This window comes from Balaenoptera physalus (assembly GCF_965194825.1).
Source record: "Balaenoptera physalus genome assembly, contig: HAP1_SCAFFOLD_796, whole genome shotgun sequence".
NCBI classification, from domain to species: domain Eukaryota; kingdom Metazoa; phylum Chordata; class Mammalia; order Artiodactyla; family Balaenopteridae; genus Balaenoptera; species Balaenoptera physalus.
The window spans coordinates 43,383-70,575 of record NW_028125983.1 but is presented as its reverse complement, the minus strand read 5'-3'; the positions used below and the strand labels follow the sequence as shown (position 1 = coordinate 70,575).

Genomic DNA, 27,193 nt, shown 5'->3' with positions numbered 1-27,193 from the left:
ACCATAGAGGAGAAACCTCGTGTGAAACAAGGCTCAGAAGACCACCCAGGCATCTGGGGTGGCCCGTTCTTGCCCAGCAGTCCTGCCATATGGATGATTCAAATAGAGGTAAAGTTACGAGCTGCAACATAGCATAACTTGGAGCTTGCTTTCTGGAGTGGAAGTGTGTTAATGATAAGGATGCCAAGCTTATGCAGAAGTTACTGATTACTTTCAGGAACGATGAGCAGAAAATAGGAGACAGGCCGCTGTTAAAATGCTTTGGTAACTGCAGTTCTTTTACATTTCTTCTGTGGCAAGGAAGTGCAGAGAAATCACCCAAGATGCTGTCCACGGTTAAAGATAGTCATTGGTTGAAGGTGAGCACTTTCTTGGCTTCTCATTTTCTCGTCCACGTTTTGGGCTATTATAGCCGTTTAGAACTAGAACTTTGCCTTTAAAACCTAAAATATGTACCCCAGTTCCTTTCTTCCTCTTTTAGACATAGGTAGGCCCTCGGTAGAGGTTTGGCAAATATCCCTGGCGCATCTTTGACTAGAAATGCACTTTCTCTCCCTTTCTGTCACCCCCTCCTCTCTCCCTCTCCTTCCTTTATTTTGACACTTGGCTGTGTACCATTTTGAAAGCAGCACAGCCAAACCCATTTGCTGATCATTCCAGGAATGGCCTACATCTGGGAAGTTATTTTCCCATTGGGCCAGAATCTAAAAGAAAGTAGGGAACATCTTTTGTTGTTGTTGTTTCCACATTTTTGTTTCCGGAATTATGAGGTAATGTCCTCACAGCTGCAAAGAAATAAAAAAAATACTTCTGGACAGGATCTATTCACTTGTTAAGTATCACCAGAGAAAAACATATTTAGAGGTGAGACTCCATGAGAACAGACATCCATTTGTATTTTGATGTTTCTATTATACAGGGGCCATGGACTTGTATAGTATTTTAAACCTATTTTTTATTGGGCAAGATTGGCATACTCTAGTCCCATTTATTACTCCACAATTTTGAAAAAAAAAAAAGGAGGAAGTTTCTTCTTTTTTGAACAGCCGTATGAAATTAGGGCCAAAATGTTTTTTTCCATATGTGTATGATCCAAGAGTGTCTAGTTCATGGTTTCTCAACCTTGTCACTGCTGACCTTTGGGGCCAGATTATCCTTTGTTATGGGGTCTGTGCTGTGCATTGTTGGATGTTTAGCAATATCCCTGGTCTTTACCCACTAGATACCAGTAGTATTCCTCCCACCCCCGGTCATGACAAAGAAATATCTCCAGACATTACAATATGTGCCATAGGACAAAATCACCCTTGTTGAAAGCCACTGGTCTAGTTCTCTCTCTTTTTACTTTACATCTGTCTCGGTCGATGTGTCTCTAGTTCAATATCTGTATTCAGATATGTATATCCATATCTAAATGTATATGTGTATGTATGACTCTTTTATTACATATTCAGTTACCCTCTTTGAAAGAATAAACTCAGATACATGAGTCAATAAATTGATTGCAGTAACAATGTTCTTTTTCACGTATAACATGGGAGTTTGGAAAGGTGCTCATTTATGTCTCCATTTGAGAATCTGGGAAAGAATAAGGCACTTATTTCGAAAAAAATGCTTGTCTTCCATTCTATAGCAAACGTTCTCCTGAAAGAAAACAACAGTATCTCTGTCTTTAGCAGTGATGATTCTGAAGATATGTCATGGCATTTGTGGGTGTGATAGCCTGTAAGAAAATCGGGGTTTTTCAGCCATGACCAGTCTAATGTGTAAAGTTGGTTGTATTGCATCTTTTCCTTTAAATACCTGTTACGTTTTTAAAATTTGGTGAGCTGGTCCGAAAGTCTGATTCCCTTGGAACTTCTTTGCAAGTGAACTGTCTTTTCCTTTTGAAAAACTTTTGTCTCTGAGCATTCTTGCAGACCGCTTATGTGCTCTTTACCTCAAGTGCCTCGCCCATAAAGTGGTGGCGATGGTAGCACAGCTTCACTGGATCGTTCTATGATGCCACACAGTTCACTCGGAGCAGAACCTCACGTGTGCTTAGCTCTACAGAAGTATTGGCTGTTGTTGTTTAGATGCGCGAGGCACAGAGTGAGTGCTGGTGCTGAAGATCTTGGGACAGAAAAATGAGTAGCGTACACCCCTCGATCCTTCCCAGGCTGGTCTAAGAGCAGTTAAAGGGAATTTCAACAACCTGATTTTAAAGTGGGCCAAAGACCTCAACTGACACCACACCAAAGAAAATATACAGATGGCAAATAAGCGTATGAAAAGATGCTTCACATCACATGTCATCAGGGAAATGCAAATTAAAGCAACAAGATAGCACCACACACCCATTAGAATGGCCATAACCCGGAACACCGACAGCACCAAATGGTGCCGAGGGTGTGCAGCAACAGGGACTCTCCTTCCTTGCTGCTGGGGGTGCAAAATGGGACCCTCACTTTGGAAGGCAAGCAGTTTCTTACAGAACAAAACTACCCTTACTCCTTGGTGTTTCTTCAAATGAGATGAAAACTTACGTACACAATGAAACTTGCACTTAGATGTATAGAGCAGCTTTATCCATAATTGCCAAAACCTGGAAGCAACCAAGATGTCGTTCAGTAAGTGAATGGATAAATAAACTGAGGTACATCCGGATTATGGAATATTACTCAGCACTAAACAGAAATGAGCTCTCAAGCCGTGAAAAGACATGGAGGAACCTAAAATGCATATCACTGTGTGAAAGAGGCCCATCTGCAAAGGCTGCACACTGTATGATTCCAACTGTATGTCATTCTGGAAAAAGCAAAACTATGGACACAGTAAAAAGATCAGTGGTTGCCAGGGGTTGGGGCTGGGGGCTGGGTAGGAATGAATAGGTGGAGCCCAGAGGAGTTTTTCAGGATTTTTTTTTTTTGCGGGGGGGAGCCAACATTGTTTTCTTGTCAACAGAACCTGCCTGGGGAAGTAGGGGGCCCACTCTGCCCCCAGAGGGGCTATGGACCTTGGTTGTCTGCGGCCCGTGGGGGAGATGGGTCCACCCAGTGAGAACAGCTCTGGCCACCACCGGCACCTGGGTGGTCAGAGGCAGGGTCTGGGGGGCCAGCAGGGGGCATGGGAGCCCCCCGGGGACCTGGGTCTTGGCTCCCCCTGGCTCATCTGCAGGAAGCCAGTGAGGGCGATCAGCTCAGGCCCACTGAGCCAGGTGGTGGAACAGCCAGAGGATGCAGTGGGGAGGACCCAGGGGGACATGCCTGGGGGTGGGGCCAGCAGCTTCAGAGAGCCCATCACCTGCTGAGGGGCCTGAGACAGGTACAGGGGAACGCACTGCCCACAGGGCAGCAGAGGGTCAGAAAGGAAGACATCTTCACAGCACATCACTGGGAACCCTGCATCCCTGGGCGGCTGCTCTCCACTCTAATGTCCAGCTAGACTGGCCCTGAGGCCTCTGCCTGAGGCTGCTTCGTACAGAGGCCAGAATGAGGGATGGCACAAGGTATGATACTATAGTTATGGACATGTCATTATACATTTGCCCAAGCCCATAGGATATACAGCCAAGGGTGAACTCTAATGTAAACTATAGATTCTGGATGATAATGATGTTTCAGTGTAGGTTCATCAGTTGTAACAGATGTGCCGCTGATTGGGATGTTGATAATGGGGGAGGCTTATGTGTATGGGGGCACAGGGGGTGTACGGGAATCTCTGTGCCTTTCTTTTAATTTTGCTGTGAACCTAAACTGCTCTAAAAAATAAAAACTTTTTTAAAATAAATGTTTTAAAATTTAATTTTTTAATTTAAAAAACCCTTTGAAGTTTCTCAGAAAGTGCTTAGTTCTAGGTAGTGAATGAAATTCAGATCTCTCATATGCTCTTGTCACTTAAAGATTTTTCTGTTCCCGTATGACGCATGGGAATAGCTTAAGTAGACTTTTTAAATTGAAATTTGAAATCCAGGATAGGTATTGTGTAAGTAGAAAAGGCCATTGAATTCTAGGTCATCTATTCTATTAGGAAAACATAGCTGACTTCCCAGATGCTGGGTGCTTATAATTCTGCAGATAACACATTTTTCTTGAAATTGACTTTTTTTTTTTTTTTTTGCAAAGCAAGGTCTTTTCTTGGGGTTATTGTGCTTTCTCTTGTATCCCATTTAATTCATCATGTTTTCTCAAGTGACCTCTCATTAAAACATGCTGTTTTTTTTAAGTCCGTATTAAAATAACCCAGAATCATGATGAATGGACTAGAATATCATATAAGTCAGGGTATAATGGACTTTGAGGTGCTCTGTATTAGTTTGATTAATTATTCTGTACTCTCTAATGAATAGCATAAATTAGCACAATGAAGAAGCATGTATCACAAGAAAACCATGTGACAAAAATCTGACTTAGTAAAGTCAATTAGAATGGGAAAACCATGTATCTCTAGTAATTCTTTTTTTCCTGCTTAGGTTTTCTCCACTACAAATGAAAGTCAACTAAACTACATTCTGAGCCTTCCAGCCTATATGTGTGTATCAAGGTGGTAGATTTTGCTTTAGTATTAAAATAAGTCCTTCTAGGATTTATTGAGTGTATTCCAAAACGGGTTACTAAACTCTTGTGTAGGAATGCAAGTAGTTTTCATTTATAGGGCACTGTATGTTTTTTCAAGTAACATTCGTTCAATGGTTGTAGTGATAATAGCAATAGAATCCAGTTCATGTATCCAGTTCATGTTATCTGGCAACACATTGTCTCTGGTTACTATTAATGCTTCTGAGTAATTAGCTCGATAATTTAAAATTAATCCTTAGCCTCTGCCGGTCAACATGCCAGAAACCAGGCCGTAATGAGTCTCTCGGGAACTGCTTATTACGAACCACGGATCACCCCTGTCAAGTTTCACAGCTGCCAAGCATCTATTTTGAAAAATAATAGGGGACTTGAGAGTGCCTTTAAAGACTGCTGCGATTTTTCTCCTCACCGTCGTCCCAATCAATACATAGCATCTTCCTTGAGTTGTTTATTTTATGAAGATACCCAGAGACTGAGGTGAGGCCGAGACACGGTGGAGGCCAGCGTGGCCTGGACCTGCTGGGGATCATTGCCCTGGGTGACTCATGCTTCCCGAGGTAGTGTCGGCCTTCAGGCTCAGAAGCAGAAACGGACTTGAGTTGGTGGAAAATTACGCGTGCGCGCGCGCACACACACACACACACACACACACACACACACATATATATATATATATATCCAAAGATGAATTTATTACTTGATAAAGAGGATTGTATGTCTCAGTACCCAGGATGCTATGAGATAGCTGAAGAGCTGGATGAAGTACTCAGGACTCTACGTGGCAACATGGAGAGAGAGAAGGAAGCAACACTTGGAGTGGGATTCCATGAAGTCCTGTGTAGCGGAGTACGACCAACGGTCCTTCTCCCTCTGCAGCTGGTTCTCCAGCTTCAGCAAGCCTCGGAATCATTGGGTAGCCTTGTTTAACACAGCTCGCTGCACCCCAGCCTCAGAGCTTTTGATTCTGTGGGTCTCGGGTCAGACTCGAGATGTGCATATCTGACAAGCTTCCAGCTGAGGCTGACGTTACTGGTCCCGGGGCCCCACTTTGAGAACCACTGATGTAGGGTTATTTATGCTCTGGGGCTTCTCTCTAGGGTCCTTCTCTGCTTGGTAAGTTGTGCCACGTTCTAGCATGGAAACTTTATGTTCTCTGTCCCCTGACCTCAACACTCCTCTTCTGACCAACCTTCCTTCGTTCAAAGTTACATAACATTTATTAAGATTTAGCTTATTAAGTAGGAGTCAGTGGTGGCTTCCTCAGCAGGAATGCCACTGAGGGCACAGTTTCAAAACAGTCACTTGTCTAGGGAGAGGGTTGGAGTCTCCGCTGGCCGTCATCTCTTTTGAAACATGGGTCACGGCTCCAATCTGTTGATGGGGGAAGAAGCCCATCACTGCTTCCTCTGACCATATGTGTTCAGGAAATCTAGGTGTAGGGGGAAGACGCCTTAACAGAGACCTCAGAGAGCAAAAGTCATTAGCGGTCAAGGTTTGTTATGAAATGAATTCAAGAACATGACGTTGGGGGTCTGGACACAGGGTAGAAAGAGCACCATAAGAATGGACTGGTTCCCCTTGGGGGAGGGCACATGCTGGGCATGGCCACATCATCTCCCTGTGACTGTGTGGTTGCTTATTTAAGAGGGCTGTTTTCACCACAGACTGGACTGCTTGATCCTAAAGAGTCTACTTTATGGTTAACAAGTGTCTCCTTATGATGCAAGCATATGCCTTAAGTACTTTATGTAAAACACGAGGGACCCGTCATCGTTGGCGAGATGGAGAGAAGATGGGACGTACAGAGACGCTGTGCTCTGACAGATGCCGGGAGGTGGCAGGGAGGTCAAAGTGAGGGAATAAACCCCGACGGTGATTTTTTGAAGGAAGTGGAAAAACTGCATGAAAATATTAAGGCAGATTCTCAGTTGGGGTGGAGGTTGGGGTTTGGTTGAAACAACATAGCATTTCTTCCATGGCTTTGATTTAGTTTAGTCACTGTTATGGGATGAACTGTGTCCCCCACCCCCAAATCCATATGCTGATGTCCTAACCCCCAGGACCTCAGAAAATGAGCTTACGTGGAAATAGAGTTGTTGGAGATAGAATTGGTTAAGATGAGGTCATACTTGAGTAGGATGAGCCCCTAATTCGATATGACTGGTGTCCTTATTAAAAGGGCAAATTTGGACACAGACACGCATAGATGTGAGGACACAGGTAGAAAACTATGTGATGATTGGATTTGCAAGGAGAACGGGCAGCTAATGCTTAAAAGGCCCGCACTCCCTGATGGCTTTCGGGTGGGGGTGTTTAAAGGCATCATTTGGGGTGAGGGTTGCAGGGTACATGCCTTTCTTCTGATTGGTTGGCGGTGAGGTAACAGGAATCTTAATCATCAACCTCTGGTTCCAACCAGACTGGGTCTTGTGCTCCGTATGTAGTCACCATTCTCCACCCGGGTGGGAGCCTTAGTTTCTGAAGAACAGCTCAAAGATACGTGTCAGATGGTTATGTATGTTCCTTGAGGAGCAACTAGGACTCTGTTTTATGCTGAACTATTGTTTAAGCTATCATTACTTTTTTTGCTTAACTGCTTTTCCTATGTTTCTGCATTCCCTCACTTCCCTAATTAGTAACTACTTCAGTCTGCTCTTTAGAACTTAGGGAAGGCCTGGAAGACTAAAGCCTTTTTCTGTAAACAAGAAACAGGGTACATGGAGGGGCTTTTGTACCAGGGAGGACCCTGCAGGGTCCTGCTCAGTTTCAGTCCCCCCTTTTCTTTGCTACTCCTCGGCCCTGATGGGAACAGGGACAGGACAAGCAAGGGAATAAAGTTTTGGATAGAGAGGTTAATTTTATGCTTGGCAGGAGAACTCGGTCTTAGGGGGACTCCGTTTGACCATAAAGCAAGGAACGTCTAAAAGTTAAGAGAAGGGCATGGACCAGATCCTCCCCTAGGACCTTCAGAGAGGGTTTGGCCCTGCTGACACTTTGATCTCAGACCTCTAGCCTCCAGAGCTGTGAGATAATATGTTTCTGTTGTTGAAACCATCTAGTTTGTGGTACTTTATTACAGCAGCACTAGGAAGCTTATTGTCACTGTGTTTCATTTTGCGTTTTAAATACTATTAGGAATAGTGTGATACTGTGATTTATAAGAATATATGTTTGGTTGTTCAGGTGACCAGAATATTTCTCATATTATGTATTTGGTCTTCACCCACTGGTTCCTGACTCCCAACTCTTAAAATCCTTGCAATTTCCTGTAATAAGAGTGATGAAGGTATCTTTTGTTATGTCAGTGAGAATGGGGTGACTTTTGGAGAGCTCCTGGGTAATCTAAAGAAGGGGGTTGGTTGCCGCCCGCTTCAGACATCCTGGGAGGGGAGGTGGGCTGGAGGTTGGATCAATCACCAATGGCCCATGATTTAATCATACCTATGTAATAAGCCCTCTGTAAGAACTCAGAAGGATGGGATTCAGAGAGGTTTTGGGTCGGTGACCACGTGGAGGTGCTGGGAGAGTGTTGAGCTTGGAGAGAGCACGGAAGCTCCGTGCCCCTTCCCCATGCCTTGCCCTGTGCGTCATTTCCATTTGGCTGTTCCTGAGTTATATCCTTTTATAATAAACCAGTAATCTAGGAAGTAAAATGTTCCTCTGGATTCTGTGGGCCGCTCTAGCAAATTAATCAAACCCAAGGAGGGGTCATGGGAACCTCTGTTTATAGCCAGTTGGTCACAAGTATAGGTGACAACTTGGACTTGCAACTGGTGTTTAAAGCCAAGGAGGGATTGTTGGAACCTCCAATCTGTAGTTTGTTGGTCAGAAGCTCAGGTGATAGCCTGGGCTTGCTGTCGGCATCTGAAGGCGGAGGGCAGTCTAGTGGGACAGAGCCCTCATCCCGTGGGATCTGGCGCTGTCTCAGGATAGATAGTGTCCTAATTGAATCACCCTGTTGATGTGCAAGACTTGCTTAGGGAGGGAAACCACCCTCCCCCTCGCAACACACATGTTGGAATTGGGTCCAGGAACCCCAAAGAAATAGTATTTGTTGTTATTAGATTTTTAATGTTCCCCCAAATGGGGTTATGAGTTATGAATTTAATTTAGTGCAGCTCTGCATTAAAGTACTGGTCTGATCTATGCTTTGCATGGACCTTGTGCCTTTGCGGAGACTCCAGGCAACCAAATGATATAGAAGTTCATAAGACTGACCTTGTTCCTAAGCAGTTGAAAGTCATTTTCTTTATCATTAAATCAAAACTTATTGAGTGCTCTTAGAATTCTGACTTCTCCACAGTTAATCAATCACATGAGCCAGGCAGGACTCTAGAACTCTCTGTGAATTTCTAAGTTATTAAGAGTCGCTCCTTGTGTGAAAAGCACTCCTATCGATGGATTTGCATCTTGCCATAGACAGCAGCCTTGACTTTAGATGATCCCAGGGGTCTTCATAAACATCTCTGTGACAATCTTTATAAAAACACTCTTCTTCGCATTTTAGCAGAGAAGAAATGAATTTTTCCGAAAGCTCACAGTTTATGACGGGGAAGTGGCCTGGGGTTCTAAGTAGGGTCTTCTGACTCCACATGAGGTGTGCTTTCTATTAAAATATTTTGATTTGAATCAACAATGTGTTACATATTTTTAGACTTCCTGGGCTCCACTGTCTGCATCTCTAGAGAGAGGGCATTGGTCTTGAATCTCCCTTAACTGTCCCAATTCTCATGATCTAGAATTTTCCTCAGAACCTGGTGTTGCCAGTACTGCTGATGGCTTTCATGTGTTACTCAAATCCATGATAACGAGTGACCCAAGTGGCGAGACAGTCCTAGGCATGGTCATTCTGAGGTTTAGTGCCATCACTGGACACTTATATCCTCCCTCCCCACCCATTCTGCACTTTCCCTTCTCCTCAGACACTGGTGGGCATTTCTCAAAAAGTTCCCCATTTCATGTTCACTTCCAAGATGCAGGTTGTCTGCATCATTATCTTGGTCCCGCCCTTGAGTTTCGTGGGGTTGAGGAACATCTCTGTGGTCTTCCCTCTTAGGACTCAGACTGGATGGACCCTGTGTTGTGTCTTTCTCATGTGGTTTTGGCCTTTCTTTGTAGGCATTGTAGATGTTTTAGGGAGTTATTAGAGGCGTTAGTTAATTAGAGGATAAAATATTAGCAGGCAGAAGGTCTGAAAGTTAATAACTTCTCACCCCTTTGCTCTTTAATGGTTTTGAGAGGTTTAGGTAGGAATTCAGGGATGGAAAAGTCGATGAGACAGGGTAACATGTTACTGGGACACTCTAACCTCTTTCCTTTGGAAAGTTCCTTGTATTGTAAGACAATGGCATGTCATTAATGACTTACATGTGTCTTGTTTTCAGCAGGAAGATGGATTAAATGACCCTCAAAGGTCTTCTCTGATTTGTAATCATATGGTAGCATCTGAGTCAGAATTCTACAGTTTACAAACATTTTGAGTGGGTATTTGCAATCATGTTTTGGGTCCCTTTCCTTGTCCTGGTTGTACTTAGACAACAGGCTTGGTCCTAGTCGAATAGATCTTATACTTTCACAGAGAGGGACTGACAGAAATACCCACTGATGCAAATGCTTTGCACAGAAGGTGACTGTTAGTAATGTTGAAGGAGGTCTCAGAGAGCTCTGGGATCCCACATGGCTCATGTGATGAATGGTGGAGAGCCCTCAATAAGTTTTGATATAATAAATTGGTTTTCAATTGCTTATGAATAAGAGCAGCTTTTGTATACTCCCCTTCCCAGGTAGGATAAGATTGAATCCCTCTGTAGCTCAGAGATCTTGTGAGGTCATTGTTTTAGTGGCTGACTACATCCCTTTAGATTCTGCTAAAATTTCTCCTAATTTTCTGTTTTGTTCACGTATAAAACATCCCACAGTAAAAACACAACAGCAACAAGAGTGACAACAATTAAGGAAAGAAAAGACCTAAGAAGACTCCTAAACATTACTAGTCATTTAACATTGCCTAAGTATACTTTAGTGAGTTGTAAATATGTACCTCATCACTGTCTATCCAGAGAATGATAGTAAAAGATGTAATTAAGAGTTGTGTAAACTTATGTTTTTAAATTACTGTTCCACATTGCTCTTGCATTTTTTTCTCCTTTGACAATGGTTTGAACTCTTCACAGGAACTTTGATGTGTCTTTTAAACAATATTTCCACTGTTCCTTTCAATTGTTTGGTACACAGCCTCACACGAAAGTTGCTTTCAAAAGTGCAGATTAACATAGCTGCCAATAACAAGTGGAAACGTATCGGAAAAACAATGTTCTTTGGTGAATGTGCTCAAGAGACCACAATTCTCTTAGTTTCAGGAAAAATGTATTAACCTGCAGTGAAATTGTGATGGCTCCTAAACTAGCTTGGTTGATTGAGGAGGATCTTGTTGGGACTTGAAGAGATGTGTCCTTGGGCTAAAACGCTGACCCCCTCACCAGCCTTTTCGTAGGAACCCACTTTCCTCTTCTGCACTGGAGGGGCTACACTTCCGTGCTGCTCTTACACCTTCCCACCATGGGGTTCATTTCTTCAACACCCTCATCTTTTTTGAGAAATATGCCTCATATCTGCTTGCCTTTGTGGAGACCTAGCTTCTTCCAGAAGCCCTTCCATTGGAGAAAGCGCATTCCCTCCCGCATTCCCCATAGAGGTGATGTCTATGGCAAGATGCATACTTTTCTCGGGTTGTGTTATTCATGCAGCATATTCTGAGATTTTGAGATCTGAGCTCAGAACGTTCCTGGGTGGTGTTCTTAGGGTCAGCCCTGGAGGGGAAGTGGACGGAGCCTGGAGTGGGAGGAGGAGTCGGGCTGCGGGCAGGAGCAACTGCAGCCACCGTGGGTCTCATCACACGCTCTGGAGCTTAGGGTGCCTTGAAAGTTACCCTGAATGGGACAAGGTTGGTCCTTTGTTCCCCAGCATCAACCAGGCATTGGATATGGGCATCTCCCTGAAGAAACATGGCCTTGGGTCGGCTCTTTTCAACCAAGTACAACTTCTGGGCGGGGAGAGAGGGAGTTTAGCTGTGAGCTGTCAGCTCTCAACACTCTCAAGAGCCAGGAATGTGTTCATTTCAGTCACATGGTTGGGATGTGGGGACATCTTTGTGGTCCATGGCAGTATTACCCACAGACAATTACTCTTATTTTGTAGAACAGAATTCTACAGTTCCAACCATTGGCACCCCTTGGCCCTCTCACCCACCAGAACTCTTCTGTCTTACGCTTTTTAAACTCCACTTTTCCATGCTGAGCACAAACACCTACCATTTTAGTGCTTTTATTTCCTTTGCACAAGTGCTCTGTCTCGTTCACCGCAAGACCTTCATTCCGTAATCCCTCAAAGTTCAGATAGTCTATTGGCCTAGTGTTTACCACATGTGCCACATTGTAAGGAACGTTCAGGGCATCTGTTAATCTACAGGTTCCAGGGTCATGTCTAGGTCTACTGAGTCAGTCCCTGAGAACCTTTATGTTTAACACATTTCCCAGGTGATTCTTGAACCAGGGAAGTTTGAAAGTACTGTTACATTGACGCTTCTTGTAATTTCCTGCTGAGTCCTGTCTAGGACCCGTGATGCATCATTTTAATCTTTTTTTTTTTTTTTTTTTCCCCCAGTAGTTTCATTTTCTTGCCCTTTGGCTACTCTCTAGCTATAAAATTCTAACTCTAAATCTGTCAGGCTCTAATAGCTGCCTACTTGGATGTCAGTTCAGTGCTGGGTACTGCCAGAGAAGGTCACACACCTGTATGGAGTGGTGTGACTGTAAATGCATAGTCTCAGCCGCAGGTAAACATGTGAACTGTCCGTCCATCCTCCGAGTGTACCTCGGGTCAACTCCAACTCTCATCTTCCTTCAGCAACGAGTGCACTTTTCACTTCTCTCCTTAAATTCCCTCCCCCATTACACTCACGTCTTGTGGAAAATTTCCTCAGTTCTGGTCTCATTGGGAAAAATGAAGGGCACGGGAAGCTCCTGCCTCCCAACTTCCCGTCAGGACAGATTCTGTACTCACATTCCATGTAGACAGCATCGGAACTGACACTGGGTTTACCTTCGGTGTTTGTGGTATGGGCAGACCTGCCTGCATCCGCAGATCATACCCTGCTCCTTATCAGCACAGGCCCACTTTCTAGAAAATACTTACCAGTTTAGTAAATCCCTCACTAATTATTTCCCGACTGCAGATTAGGGAAAGCGGGAATAGTCCCCAAAAGAGTAACTATGAAGATACGTCAGTATGGAGGAGAAAGGGATTTGTGGAGAGCTGACATACATCTGTATACAGGATTTCATGGGATCTAAGAAGCCATGGGCAGAACATCCATTTTTACATAACCCTAAGATTTTTAAAAGTGATAGTAAAAAAAAAAAAAAAAAAAAGTGATCGTAAATAATGACAGACGGTTTAATGATGGTCATTTATGAAGCATCATTTGGCCTCACTAATATCTTGTTGCTTTGTTAACAGCTTTCATCTGGTCCAGGAGATTTGGTGATTTCTTCTGCCTTCATTTGCATTTTTGCATGAGATTGTGAATCCTTTTGTTCATGTATTAGTAAGAATGTGTAGCACAGATTCATCTACTTGTGACATACTCCTTCTTTAAATCCTATAAAGTATTAGTTATTAGTTACAAGAAAATATGAAAATGTGCAAGTTCAGTCTTTCCACCAATGAATATTTGCTGCACCTCTTTAGTCTTTGCATTTCTGAGCACAGAATAATTTTTCCTTTCAATGTCAAATCTTAGTCTAATTATTTCAATCACATTTTTTAAAATTAATTTTTATTGGAGCATAGTTGATTTACAATGTTGTGTTAGTTTCTGCAGTACAGCAAAGTGAATCAGTTATACATGTGCATATATCCACTCTTTTTTAGATTCTTTTCCCATATAGATCATTACAGAGTATTGAGTAGAGTTCCCTGTGCTATACGGTAGGTTCTTAGTAGTTATCTATTTTACATATAGCTGTGTGTATATGTCAATCCTAATCTCCCAATTTATCCCTCTCCCCTTCTTTCCACCTTGGTAACCGTAAGTTTGTTTTCTACATCTGTGACTCTATTTCTGTTTTGTAAATAAGCTCACTTGTACCATTATTTTAGATTCCATGTATAAGCGATATCATATGGTAATTTGTCTTTCTCTGTCTGACTTCACTCAGTATGACAATCCCTAGGTCCATCCATGTCACTGCAAATGGCATTATTTAGTTCTTTGTTATGGCTGAGTAATATTCCACTGTATGCATGTACCACATCTTCTTTATCCATTCATCTGTCAATGGACATTTAGCTTGCTTCCATGTCTTGGCTATTGTAAATAGCGCTGCAGTGAACATTGGGGTGCATGCATCTTTTCAAATTATGGTTTTCTCCGGATATATGCCCAGGAGTGGGATTGCTGGATCATATGGTAGCTCTAATTTTAGTTTTGTAAGGAACCTTCATACTCTTCTCCATAGTGGCTGCACCAATTTACATTCCCACCAACAGTGTAGAAGGGTTCCCTTTTCTCCACACCCTCTCCAGCATTTACTGTTTGTAGATTTTTTGATGACTGGTGTGACGTGATACCTCACTGTAGTTTTGATTTGCATTTCTCTAATAATTTGTGACGATGAGCACATTTTCACGTGCTTTTTAGCCATCTGTATTTCTTCTTTGGAGAAATGTCTATTTAGCTCTTCTGTCCATTTTTGGATTGGGTTGTTTGTTTTTTTGATATGAGCTGCATGAGCTGTTTGTGTATTTTGGAGATTAGTCCCTTGTCAGTTGCTTCATTTGCAGATATTTTCTCCCATTCTGAGGGTTGTTTATGGTTTCCTTTGCTGTGCAAAAGCTTTTAAGTTTAATGAGGTCCCATTTGTTTATTTTTGTTTTTATTTCCATTACTCTAGGAGGTGGATCAAAAAAGATCTTTACGCAATTTATGTCAGAGAGTGTTGTACCTATGTTTCCCTCTAAGAGTTTTATAGTATCTGGTCTTACACGTAGGTCTTTAATCCATTTTGAGTTTATTTTTGTGTATGGTGTTAGAGAATGTTCTAATTTCATTCTTTTTCATGTAGCTGTCCAGTTTTCCCAGCACCACTTATAGAAGAGGCTGTCTTTTCTCCATTGTATATTCTTTCCTCCTTTATCAAAAATAAAGTGACCATATGTGTGTGGGTTTATCTCTGGGCTTTCTATCCTGTTCCATTGATCTATATTTCTGTTCTTGTGCCAGTACCATACTGTCTTGATCACTATAGCTTTGTAGTATAGTCTGAAGCGAGAGAGCCTAATTCCTCCAGCTCCGTTTTTCTTTCTCAAGATTGCTGTGGCTATTCAGGGCCTTTTGTGTTTCCATACAAATTGTAAAATTTTTTTGTTCTAATTCTGTGAAAAATGCCTTTGGTAATTTGATAGGTATTGCATTGAATCTGTAGATTGCTTTGGGTAGTAGAGTCCTTTTGACAGTTTTGATTCTTCCAGTCCAAGAACATGGTATATCTCTTCATCTGTTTGTGTCAGCTTTGATTTGTTTAATCAGTGTCTTATAGTTTTCTGAGTACAGGTCTTTTGGCTCCTTAGGTAGGTTTATTCCTAGGTATTTTATTCTTTTTGATGCGATGGTAAATGGGATTGTTTCCTTAATTTCTCTTTCTGATCTTTTGAATCACACTTTAAGTAGTAATTAAACCCAACATGTGTAGAACCAACAAGGTACACAGCTCAGTGTAAATGGTGATAGCGTGCACAACTGTGACCACCAAGTTCACATGTGTGGAGTGTTGACCTCTATGTCATGACTGCCACCTGGCCAACAGTGATGGTGCACGTTCATCACAGTTGGGGTAAGAAGCACCCCGACTTCAGAAACAATCAGATTTTACGTCTTCATGGTGTGTTATCTCAGGACTTTTCCTAAGGTTGTTGAAAGGGTACGTTCTAGGTCCAAACAAGTGGATCCTGGTTATTAATCATGTTCCCAGAACTCATTGCCTCCTCGTGTCCACCAAACTTTCTTTCTGTGCTTTGTCTCTAATTACTGTGGACTGCCCGTGTAGCTGGGATACTTAGATTTTAGTGGGAACCCCATATCCAAAGTTGGATGGGCTGGCCCGGCTGCCATGGAGACCGAGCTGAAGCTACATAACTGAGCATAGCCTCCTAGTGTCAGAAAGTGCCACCTCTTCATTCAGACACCCACCAAAGGGACTGCTGAGAGGCAGCCCATTGGCAGCTGATGGCAGTCCTCATGCCAGTGGCTTTAGTGTGTCTGGGTTATGATAATCTTAAAGAGTGCAGAAGATTTGCCTTCGCCTCTTGATGACAAAAGCAAAATGTGCTTTTATATTAAATTTTAGAGAGGTTTTAACATCTCATGTTTATGCCCAAGGACTTAATATGCCACTTACCTCAGACTTTTGGGACCTCTTCTATCTTTCTTGCCTGTTTCATCCACTTCCTCCCCTACGGCTCCTTCTCTTCTTCCCAGTCTTGTCTTTCTCACCATCACTGAGACCCACACAAATGATCAAAACTAAAGTCAGGGACCCTTCAAAGTAAGGGTTGGAAACAGAAGTGGGTGTGGCCGACTCAAGCCACCTACCTTGGAGATAACCCTTCCAGCACTTCGAAGCAGATGGTCATTCCTACATGATGAACCCTTGTACCTCTGCCCTGCCAGCCTGGGCACTTTATTCCATAGGTGTTTACTTTCTAGACAAGCAGCTATGGCGACTGGGGAGAGGTTCCTGGAATTGGGAGAATCCACACAATTTACAAGCGAAGTAAAAACTTGAGAGTGATGTCTGAGCATGCCTGCCTTTATAAGCTGCATTCATCGACCCTGTTTCTTGTCCCTGCTATGAAGCAGAGGCTGGGAAGAGAATGAAGTTTATACCAAAATTTCTTTATTTTTTAGGTTTCCCAGGAACAATGCTGTAGTTGTTTAGTTTATATAGCTACTCTATTGCTCATGCTTCCCTTACTTTGTAATACGAGTCATTTACTAAATTTTAGTTATTACATTTAATGCTCCCTCTAAGGCTACCTAAGATTGGATTTCTTTCGGCACAAGTCATTTATTCAGTCTTGAAATCTTCCAGGGCTTTATGTGATTTTTGTGGAGAATGCACAATGTACCAGAATTTCCTCCTGAAAATATAAATTTTATTACCAAACATGGTTCAGTGAATACATATCCAAAATCATATCTGTGGCAAGAATGAATTCAGAGCTAGCACATCCTCTTGGAGGAGATTACAGTTGGAAGACTACTGCCTGAGGTGTGCTAACAGAAGCTAGTATCTCCGATTCTATGGTGGGTCCCAGCATTCTGCCAGAGACAGTAAGTAGTAAAAGTTGCGTCCTCATTTAGTGCTCTCCCACAGACAGAATTTGTAAGCATATTCCTTATTAAAATTCACAGTAAAGTGTTAAAGAAAGTAATGTTTTCCCATATGGCATCGTCGAGCCCTTGCTGTTCTATACATTTTTCTTTAGATGACTTTATTTACATCTATAAAAAGATAATTAGCATGATTATTTCTTAAATAATTTGTACTTGATTCTGAATACAAGTTTTTGTTCAGATTTTCATATTCTCAGGCCGAATCTCTTGGACATTTACTCTACAGGAAACAAAATAATGAAGCCATTTCTTAAAAGCTCCACCCAGAGAAGATGAAAAATTTGTTCAGCTCCATCTATTTATTTCCTTCTTTTCAGTTCCTCATGATCTAATGATTAAGTTTAAATTTATTTGTATGACTCCCTATTCCATTCATTTATTTACTCAGTCAATATTCATTAAGATCATGAGGGAGCCAGTGGTGAGGGGGAGATACAGACACATTCTGTCTTTAAGGAGGTCATAGGCAGGGGTGGGGTGGGGAGTGGTGGTGATGATCACTAAGGACAAACAACACGAATATGTTTATACTTGGCAACTGTGTAGAGTGCCTCGGAAGAGAAGCACAGGGAGGCACAGAGCATATGCAACAGGGGAGCTGTTGTAGTCAGGGAGTGGGGGTCAGGGAAGGCTTCCTGAAAGAAGTGGCACTTGCAGTGACCTGAAGGGTGCATGGGAGTCGACTTGGGGAGGGGACAAGTTCTGGGTGGGAGGACAGCACTTACAGAGGTTCTCATTCCTGGATAAGCTTGCCAGGTGTGAAGAAGTGAAGTAAAGAATGTGGCCGGGCCCTGCATTCCAGTGGTGGGGGCCAGAGGGCAGGGCTGGGTGTCTGGAGAGGTATATTTGTATGGTTAAATACTGTTTTCCTATAGAATTCATTTCACTGTGAGAGATTTGTAGAATCCAGAGGGAAATTTTTCAGGGGGAGTGGTTAATGAAAAGGCTGTTTATTTACTGAGGACGATCTGTAACATTTGAAGGAACTCCTACTCTAAACAACAAATGTAAACACAGAGCTTTTTTTCCCTTTTCAGTAGACTTTGTTTTAGAGCTGTTTTATGTTCACAGCAAAATTGAGCAGAAAATACAAAGAGTTCCTATGTACCCTCTGACCCTGTACATGCACAGCCTCTCCTGCTATCACCCTCCCTCCCTAGTGGTGCATTTGCTACATGGATGAACCTTCATCGACATGTCGTCATCACCCCAAGTCCATAGTTTACATCAGGGTTCGCTCTCGTACATTGTATGGGTTTGGACAAATGTATAATGTATCCACCATTACAGTATCATACGGAGTGGGTTCAGTGCCCTAAAAGTCCTCTCGTGCTCTGCCTATTCATCCCTCCCTCCCCTCAACCTCTGACAACCACTGATCCATTTACTGTCTCCATAGTTTTGCCTTTTCTAGAATGTCATAGAGTTGGAATCGTACAATATTGTAGCCTTTTCAGATTGGCTTCTTTCACTTAGCAATATGCATTTAAGTTTCCTGAGAAATATTTTGAATGAATGTATAGTTGTGATGATCACTGGCAAAGATTCATTTTAAAAAATATTTTGAGCCATGGAAATGCTTACTCTCAGTTTGTCTCCTGAACCCCTCTTTTAGCTGCTGTTGAATATATGAGAAACTTTGTGAGTATATCGACAATACAAAGGAATAGCCTTATAACAATAAATGAAATCAACTATTTTATTTCTTAATTCCAAAGTAATAGGAAAATATTCTGGATTAAAATGAACTGCTAAATTTTAATCTATGCCTTCATTTTAAAAACCTTACATTTAACATGAAAAGAAAATCATCGATTGAGTCACAGCTAATTGCTTGTGGTTTCATAGGGTTGGTTTGTAAAGTGTAGGTCTATTGCGGGTTTTGTGGAATGGTTTCAACTCAAATGTTCTGTCCTGCTGTTGGGCAGTCACTCAGTGTTGAGTTTCCGCAACTGCACACTGCTTAGTCCTTGTGGCTGTTCCACACCATCACCTGCTTGTGCTAAAAAACAAGTGGGATCTGTTCTGATTCTCTTTTTTCTTTGCAAATGGTTGTATCTAGATAACTAGTTTTCATCTCTCTCTATCCTTCCCTCGAGGGCTGTCTTTGAGTGAAGTGTTTACTTGAAGCTTTTGAAGAATTATTTTTCTTTAAGGAAAAAATCAAAAGGCTAGAAATGGAGGGACTTTGAAAATATCATTGAAATAGTGTCTGGGTGCCGTTGATTGAACTTATATAGACTCTTTGAAAGTTGGATTGACTGGCATTCATGTTTGATCTAGTTAAACCAATAAAATACAGGATATAATCTTTATATAATTACAAAAGTCCCGCTGTCTGATCCTACCTGGAGGTTACAATGATGATTCTAGAGGCAAATGTCTTTCATGCCTAATGTACTTTGTCTCTTTATTTTGCTGGCTTTTAGCCAGAGTGAGACTTTTTTATTTTTGTTGTCAATTGGCTTTACTGGTGAAGGCTATTGTAATCCAACTAAAAACTTCCCCCAGGCGGGATGTTGAAATGTACCGGGATTCTTGTCTTTTTGCATTGCTTTCCTGCTCAAAGAGCATTCCAGGTAAGCAACGTAGGTGGATGGTGCAATGTACGTGCACACCTGGCCCAAACACAGTGGCTGGAGTTACTCAGGGGTTTATAGACATCCTTGATGCCATTAGGCAGGGTTCTTAGAAGTTCTTTGTAGAGGTAAATTGTATTGTATGGCCGATGCTGACTGATAAAGGCAAACGCATAGGGCAGCTGCAAAACCTTGACGTTGGGGGGGGGGATTGTTTTAAGAAAAATAGGAAACCCAAAACCCAAAAAAGAAATAGGGTGGAAATGTATGTGTGTGTGTGTGTGTGTGTGTGTGTGTGTGTGTGTGTGTGTGTGTAGAAAATTTCTGCATAGAGAAAACTCCATGAATAAATTCAAAAGGCAAATGATGCACTGGAAACATTTTACAACACCTATTACAGACAAATTATTATTAAGTCTAATTGGTACTAATAGCTGCTACAATTGCTAAGAAAAGGGTAAACCATCCAAAATAGAAATGGTAAAATGCATAGACAGTTCACCGTAAAGGAAATACAAATGGCCAATCAAAGGCAATTAAAGCAATTGCCCTCTCATCACATTGGCAAACATTGGAAAATTGCTGCCACCCAGGGAAAAAAACCATGATAATTCCCCCCGTCCCACCTCCTACCCCCCAAGCCTCACTAATAAGATGGAACCGGTTAGCATAGGATGAGTGTTATACACAGGAGCTGGGAGACTGTAAGTCCAGGCTTCCTCCTCCACTCCTCAGAACACAAATAATGGCAAACAAAGTAACATCAATAATCACAGTAGCCTTTCTTTTTTTTTTTTTTTTTTTTTACATCTAACTCTGTGCCAAATATTTTGCTAAATACTTTGCATGGATTACCTTTTTAATCTTCCCAAGCAAACTGTGACATACTATCTTCAGTAATGAAAAAAGAAATGATTATAATCACAATAATCTTCCATGCCTGCTCGCGCTGTTGCCCCGAATATTTCTTTCTAATGACAGCTTTTCATTTTATGATTAATGGGAAAGTTTGCTTAAAATGAAAATGCTTTGGTTGAGGAAATGCATTGATATTAATTCCCAATAAAATGTAGACAACAGATGGGCTTTGTGGCTTATTGGGGTATACGAGCCAATAGGACAGGGAACGCTGTGTTTCAGCATGGGGGGAGCTGCAGCAGAGTTTGCATTTGCTGGGCGGCTGAAGACAGTCTTTGCTGGATTCTTTTATTGTTGAGGTTGGACCATTTTATCTACAAAGGGAACAAAAGAATTCTAACCAAGGTGTGCCATGACCAGAGCGTTTCACAGATCTAATCCTCTATTTTCTTTTAAACCCAATGACATTTACTAAATAAAATACTTTATTTCCAATAAGTCAAAATCCACTGTAATCTGCTTTCTACCTATTCAGCCAGCTTCCTCTCCTATTGTCTGCTCCAGCCCATTCATCCGATCTGCTATTCCCTGAGCTTACAGCGTTCAGGACTGTCTGGACCAATTCTACTCTCCTTCCAAGATTATAAACCCGGAGAGTCCTTCACAGACCACTGTAAATCTCACCCTGTGTCTCACTCAGCTTTCCTCACTGGGGCACTCACAGTTGAGTTTAACCACTGGCTTCAGGATGTCCATATTTTAGTTGCCGTCTTTGACTCCCAGTTTCTTAAGTAGAAAATGGGTAAATGAAACTTGTGTCGTATATGGGATGATTATGTGGGGCTGAATATGTCCAACACCAGAGCAAGTGCCTGCTATACAGATGTGGCTAGTCATGTAATCATGATAATATTTATCGATAATAATCAGGTCAGTGGCATATTACCCCACTGGTAATATTTTTGTCAGCCACTAATTGGGGGCAGGCAGCAGTTGCCACGCCTACTTTTGCAGGCCCAGTCACCTTTGCGTGGCCTTTGATGGAGGCCACCTCTGTGAGAACCAGGAGCTGGTCCAGTTGCTAGTGTGAAACTTTGAAGCACACAGCAAACAGGAAGGCCGGTCTGCTGGACCACGCTCTAGTTGAGGAGCTAAGGCTTAGATCAAAGAAAACAGATCCTACAGCAGGAGAGGGTGTGTGTGATACATCTTTCAAGAGCAGTGCAGCAAATGCAGCAGAGGCAGACCTCCAGAGGTCCTGCCCATCTGTCCAGGAAAAGGAAGACCTGGAGGGGAAGGAGGTGGAAGCTGGTCCGAGGTCAAGGTTCCCAGAGCAAGGAGCAGGACCCTCTGACCTGACACGAGGAGGCAGAAGGTCGTCAGGATCTGGCCCTGACCTAGTCTCTTAGATTGGCGTCCATTCACTTCAGCCCTGAGTCTCTTTAGAAGGAATCTCACTGGTTCCCATCTCTGGGATGTGAGCACAGAGCACTCAAGTTGGGGCCGGGATGTTCTCTGACAGACGTGGTCCTCGGAAGTCCCAGCAGGACCCAACCCCGCATGGACCAAAGACCCTTCCGGGAAAAGACAATGAGGGCGGATGTTCTCCAAAGTGCCTGAACCCTGCTGTCAGCTTTCCTGTGATAATATACTCCTCAACGTCTGGCCCCTGCTTTTTGTTGCAGTTGTCACCCTGTTTATGACCGACAGCTCAGTCTGCCTAACCCCGCTGTGAACTTTGAGTTTGTCACCAGGCCAAGGGCTCCTTTTCTGAAACACCAATTTGCGCATAATGCCCTCTTTCTTGCACCCTTTTTACTAACACATCATTTCCAGTAATTAAACCATGTCCACTGTTTGTCCAGCTTTGGCCTCTGCCCAATCTAATTATTTCTCTGATGTCAACCCTGCCAAAGATCATACTTAACCTCAGCCCAGGCTGTTCATGTACTGCTCCAGCTTCAGCCCTTGTTTGTCGGACTGATGAACATTGATACGTAGAGAGAGATGAGGGCCCCCTGAGGATGTGCGGACCTTAAGAAGGGGATGAGTAGGTTGATACCAGATTATCTAAATTGCAGGTATGTTCAGCAATTTTGGGGAGTTAAGACTGTAAAGGAGAAAGGGCCGTATGGTGCAGAGATTTAATAGCTAAAGCCTTACTGTGGGACTGAGATCTATAGCCGAGTGATGTTTAGATAGGAGAGGAAAATTTCTAATCCTAAACAGTTGAGATCTACCCAGTGGTTTTGGGAATCCTGCATTATTAAGAGACATGATTGTGAATGGAAGAGCAAATATCCGTACAATGGAAGGTGACAACGAACAAGAATGACGTATTGACATACGTGACAATATGGGTGAAGCAAAAATACCATATCACCTAACATAATGTAAAACATTATGAAATGAAAGAAGCCAGACACAGAAGACTACGTATTGTATGATTCCGTTTATGAGAAGTGTCCAGAGTAGGTAAATGTATAGAGAAAGAAAGTACGTTCGTGGTGGCCAGGACCTGGGTGGAAGGACTGCTGTTGGGTACTGCTTTCTGTCAGGGCTGATGAGAAAGTTCAGAAATTAGTGGTGATGGTCACACAGCCTTTCTTCTGAAAACCACTGAGTTATATGATTAACTTTTGTGTTTGTGAATTATGTATCAATAAACGTGTAATAAGAGTATTTTTCAAAAGATACATTATTGGTTCAATGTTCTTTTAACTGCAAGCAAAGGTGATGCTGTTCTATTCATACCGATGTTCTTAAAATTATAAGTGTAGGCATTCATACATAGGAAATGGACTACTTCATCTCATACCCAACCTTGAACTTCAAAGAACAAGAGGCCACAGCATCTTAATTTTTGGGTGACTGTTTCTGTTATCTGTTACAACCACCCCAGCGTAGAACAATCTGATGTAAATATCACAGTCCAACCATCACCAAAATTTTAGTCATGTGGAAAGACAAGTTTCAAGCAGAAATTCAAATACTAGGGATAATAAATCATAGTCCTACAAAACTATATTCAAAAAGATACACACACCCCTATCTTCATTGCAGCACTATTTACAATAGCCAAGACATGGGAGCAACCTAAGTGTTCATCGACAGATGAATGGATAAGGAAGATGTGGTACATATATACAATGGAATACTACTCAGCCATAAAAAAGAAGGAAACAATGCCATTTGCAGCAACATGGATGGACCTAGAGATTATGATACTAAGTGAAGTTAGTCAAAGGCAAATATCACAGGATATCACTTATATGTAGAGTCTAAAATGTGACACAAATGAACTTACCTACAACACAGAAATAGACTCACAGGCATAGAGAACACACTTGTCGTTGCCAAGCGGGAGGGGGGTTGGGGACGGGAAGGATTGGCAGTTTGGGGTTAAGAGATGCAAACTATTGTATATAGAGAATGGATGAACAACAAGGTCCTACTGTAGAGCACAGGGAACTCTATTCAATATCTTGTGATAAACCATAATGGAAAAGAATATGAAAAAGAATGTATATATTTATATAACTGAATCACTTTGCTGGACAGCAGAAATTAACACAACATTGTAAATCAACTATACTTCAATAAAATAAATTTTAATGAACAAATAAATCCTAGTCCTAGTATTTGGTACGTGTTGAGTAACTGTCAAGCTGTGTGAAGTGGATTGTGTCTCACTTAGTTATCCCACTGACCTCATGCAGGAGATATTGTCCTTATGCTTTACAGACAGATACACTGAGGGACAGACATAGTAAGTCCCTTGTCCAGAGTCACACATCCCAGTGAAAGGGAAAGAGGAGGTTTTTCCCATGGGATTTGACTTCCAGGCTCAAACAATTATTACTGAATTGGTTAAAATTGAAAGCCTCCAGGATGCCAACTTGTAAATTTACCACAGCTGCTTACTATGGAAGAACCGTCTAGCATTCATTTTCCTGTTGGTCTGTATTCCGTTGCTCAGCACACCCGAGAGGTGGCTCAGACACTTTTCCTTTTGAAACACGTTGAAATCTTCGTTATTTTATATGTATTTGTTTCATAAAGTCAAGGGCAAAAAATGATTTCCCATTTTAGGAAGAGAGACATATATCAGGGTGGCAAAATTAGTCTTTCATTAATGCAAGTATTTTAAAATTATATTAATACACACAGGTGTATGTAGATTCCAAATAGAAAATTATTTAATGAGTCAATATTTCTTTTTCTTTTTGCAGAACAACGGTTCCCTGGTTTGGTGCCAGAATCACAAGCAATGTTCTAAGGTATGTTCCCTACAACTGTATCAGTATTTTAAAAAACATTTCATTTTGTAACAACTGTAGAGTCACAGGACGTTGCCAAGCTAGTACAGAGAAATCACATGTACTCTTCATTCATTTCCCACCAGTGGTTACCCTTTACGTATATGTAGAACAATATCACAAGCAGAAAATTGCCTTGGTACAAGGTATGTATATAGTTCTATGAGATTTTATCACATGTATGGATTTAGTTAGTGTAGCCACCACTGCAATCAAGATACATGTGTCAACATTTCTGTATACTACCTTATTTCTCTCTTTATTCTCTAATTATTTCAATCAAAAGTATTTTTAAGGAGAAAACATCTTCTGATTGCACGAGAAGATTTAATGCATTCTACTTACACCTAAGTTGTTTTGTATGCGTTTATTGTGTTTATGTGTGGGAATTGCTCGTTCACTAATCTGATTCTTTAACTAAGCAGTCTCTTTTCTATCTTTGAGTATTTCTTGTTGCACACACATGCTCCAAAGCTATCATTATACTCATTCATATGTTTCATAGCATAGATTTCTTACCTCAGTCTCCAAACATCACCATCTTTAAATATATTTATATGTGTATATAGAGAGTATATATGTATATATATGCTTTAGCTCCAGTCTCAAAGTTGGTTTTATATTCAGATTATATAAGTGAATAAAGTTTAAACTTGCTATAAATACTGCAGTACTTTGGGATTGTAATAGTGTTTGATGAGATTTCTTTCATGGTTACGAGTATTAGACCGAAAATTGAAGCATTCCTTTATTTTACAACCAAAATTTCGCCTGAGCAATACACAATAATATGAAACAGCATATTTATGAAGAACATTATTAGTTTCAAAGGTCTTTCAAACAAATTATCTCAAAGTAAATGATTGTAGAATAATGTTCCTAAACCTAAAACTTCACTATAATGATACATTCTGACATTCATGCATGCGTTGTGTCATTTAATCCGCATGAACGTTATTAAAAACAGAACAGAATTATTCTGTGAATGTGAAATAATTTGGTGAAAATAAACTTTGCTTAGTTCTGACTCTCTAGATCCTGGGCAGAAATGAAATGTCTGGTTTATGATCCTTTTACTCTTTTTATATAATATCATACATATTTGCTCTGATAAGGTATTTTCTGGTTATCTATTATATTAATTGTTCTTCAGTTGGTGTTCTGGGTAATTTTTTTATGTCATCACTGCAGGAGAGGATATATATATATGTGTGTGTGTGTGTGTGTGTATATATATATATATATATATATATATGAATGTATGGCTATGAGACTGACTAGATTTCATAAGTAGTGTTTTTGTCCAGTTTTGTTAGTTGGGTATTACATGAATGATAACTTGTTGTATCAGTATTATTTCTCATAAGCACCTCTTTGCTCCTTATGCCATCAAGAAATTAATTTTTTTTTACACACTTGAAATTTGAATGGGACACGTTCATTTAAACTGCTTTTAAAATATCCTAATTAAAGAACATTGAAGCCCTAGGGAATACAGATTGTTAAACCATATTTTGTAATTGAATGATCAAGGCTGACACGAGAGACTGAACTTGACAAGAAAAGAACTCAATTCCTTTTGCCTGAAAGCAAAAATGAATCAATAAGTCATAGATAACTTCAACAGAAACTTTGGAATATAGTACAAAGCCAACATAAATTTAAGGGTTGTCTTTAGTCTGAATCCTTGGGGATGAATCTTACATGTTAATCAAAGTTCATCTCTTTTGGATATTATCACCATGGGATACATTTGCAGATAATTACAGTTTGCACTTCTTCTGAGATTCATGAAGCATTGTGTAGGCTTTTCCTTTGCTTTTTAGGTTAATGAGGTGAAGGGTGAGCGGTGGTAACTCCATTTTACACATGGGGAAATTCAGGCACATACATATTGGATAATGTCCTGGAATCACTCAGCAAATCAGTAGAGGTGAACTAAAGTTTGGAATGCCGTCTCCTGGGCTGTGTTGTATAGAGACCAACAACTTGAAAAACCGTTTTGAGCAAATATTGGGACAGAAGAGTAAAAACACCTCACCAAATCAAGAAGTAATGCTGATGATATAATTTTTCTGAATATCTGTTAAAAGATAAAGTTTACGTAATATTTTATAGAAAGTACACACTTTCTGATTAGTTCTGGTTGTGTTTGCAAAGCCCATCACCTTCAGGATCCCTCCAGAAGGTGAGTTCTTCTTCCCATCTAACTGCCTGCCTTGTCCAATCTGCCATCATCTCTTGCCTGGACCAATCCAGGAGCATCCTCTTGGGTCTCCCAGCTTCTACTCTACCCACGTGGCTGCTGGAAAGACCCTTTAAACATACAAGCTGAATCTTGCTGCTGTCTGCCTCACACCTTTTCATATCTTCCTACCTCACTCAGTCTAAAACATCGGCCCTGTCTTGTCTGCCTGTGCTCTCTCT

At 41.4% G+C, this 27,193-nt stretch overlaps 1 pseudogene across 1 annotated transcript in view; it reads left to right on the top strand.

Annotated features, from left to right (window-relative positions):
• LOC309653664 (anosmin-1 pseudogene) overlaps positions 1 to 26,605 on the top strand; it is a 39,495-nt pseudogene extending 12,890 nt beyond the window's left edge. The window contains exons 2-3 of the transcript in view: positions 24,680 to 24,727; positions 26,593 to 26,605. The product of the transcript in view is annotated as an anosmin-1 pseudogene (transcript). The remainder of the gene's footprint in view (positions 1 to 24,679; positions 24,728 to 26,592) is intronic.
• The last annotated feature ends 588 nt before the right edge of the window (positions 26,606 to 27,193 follow it).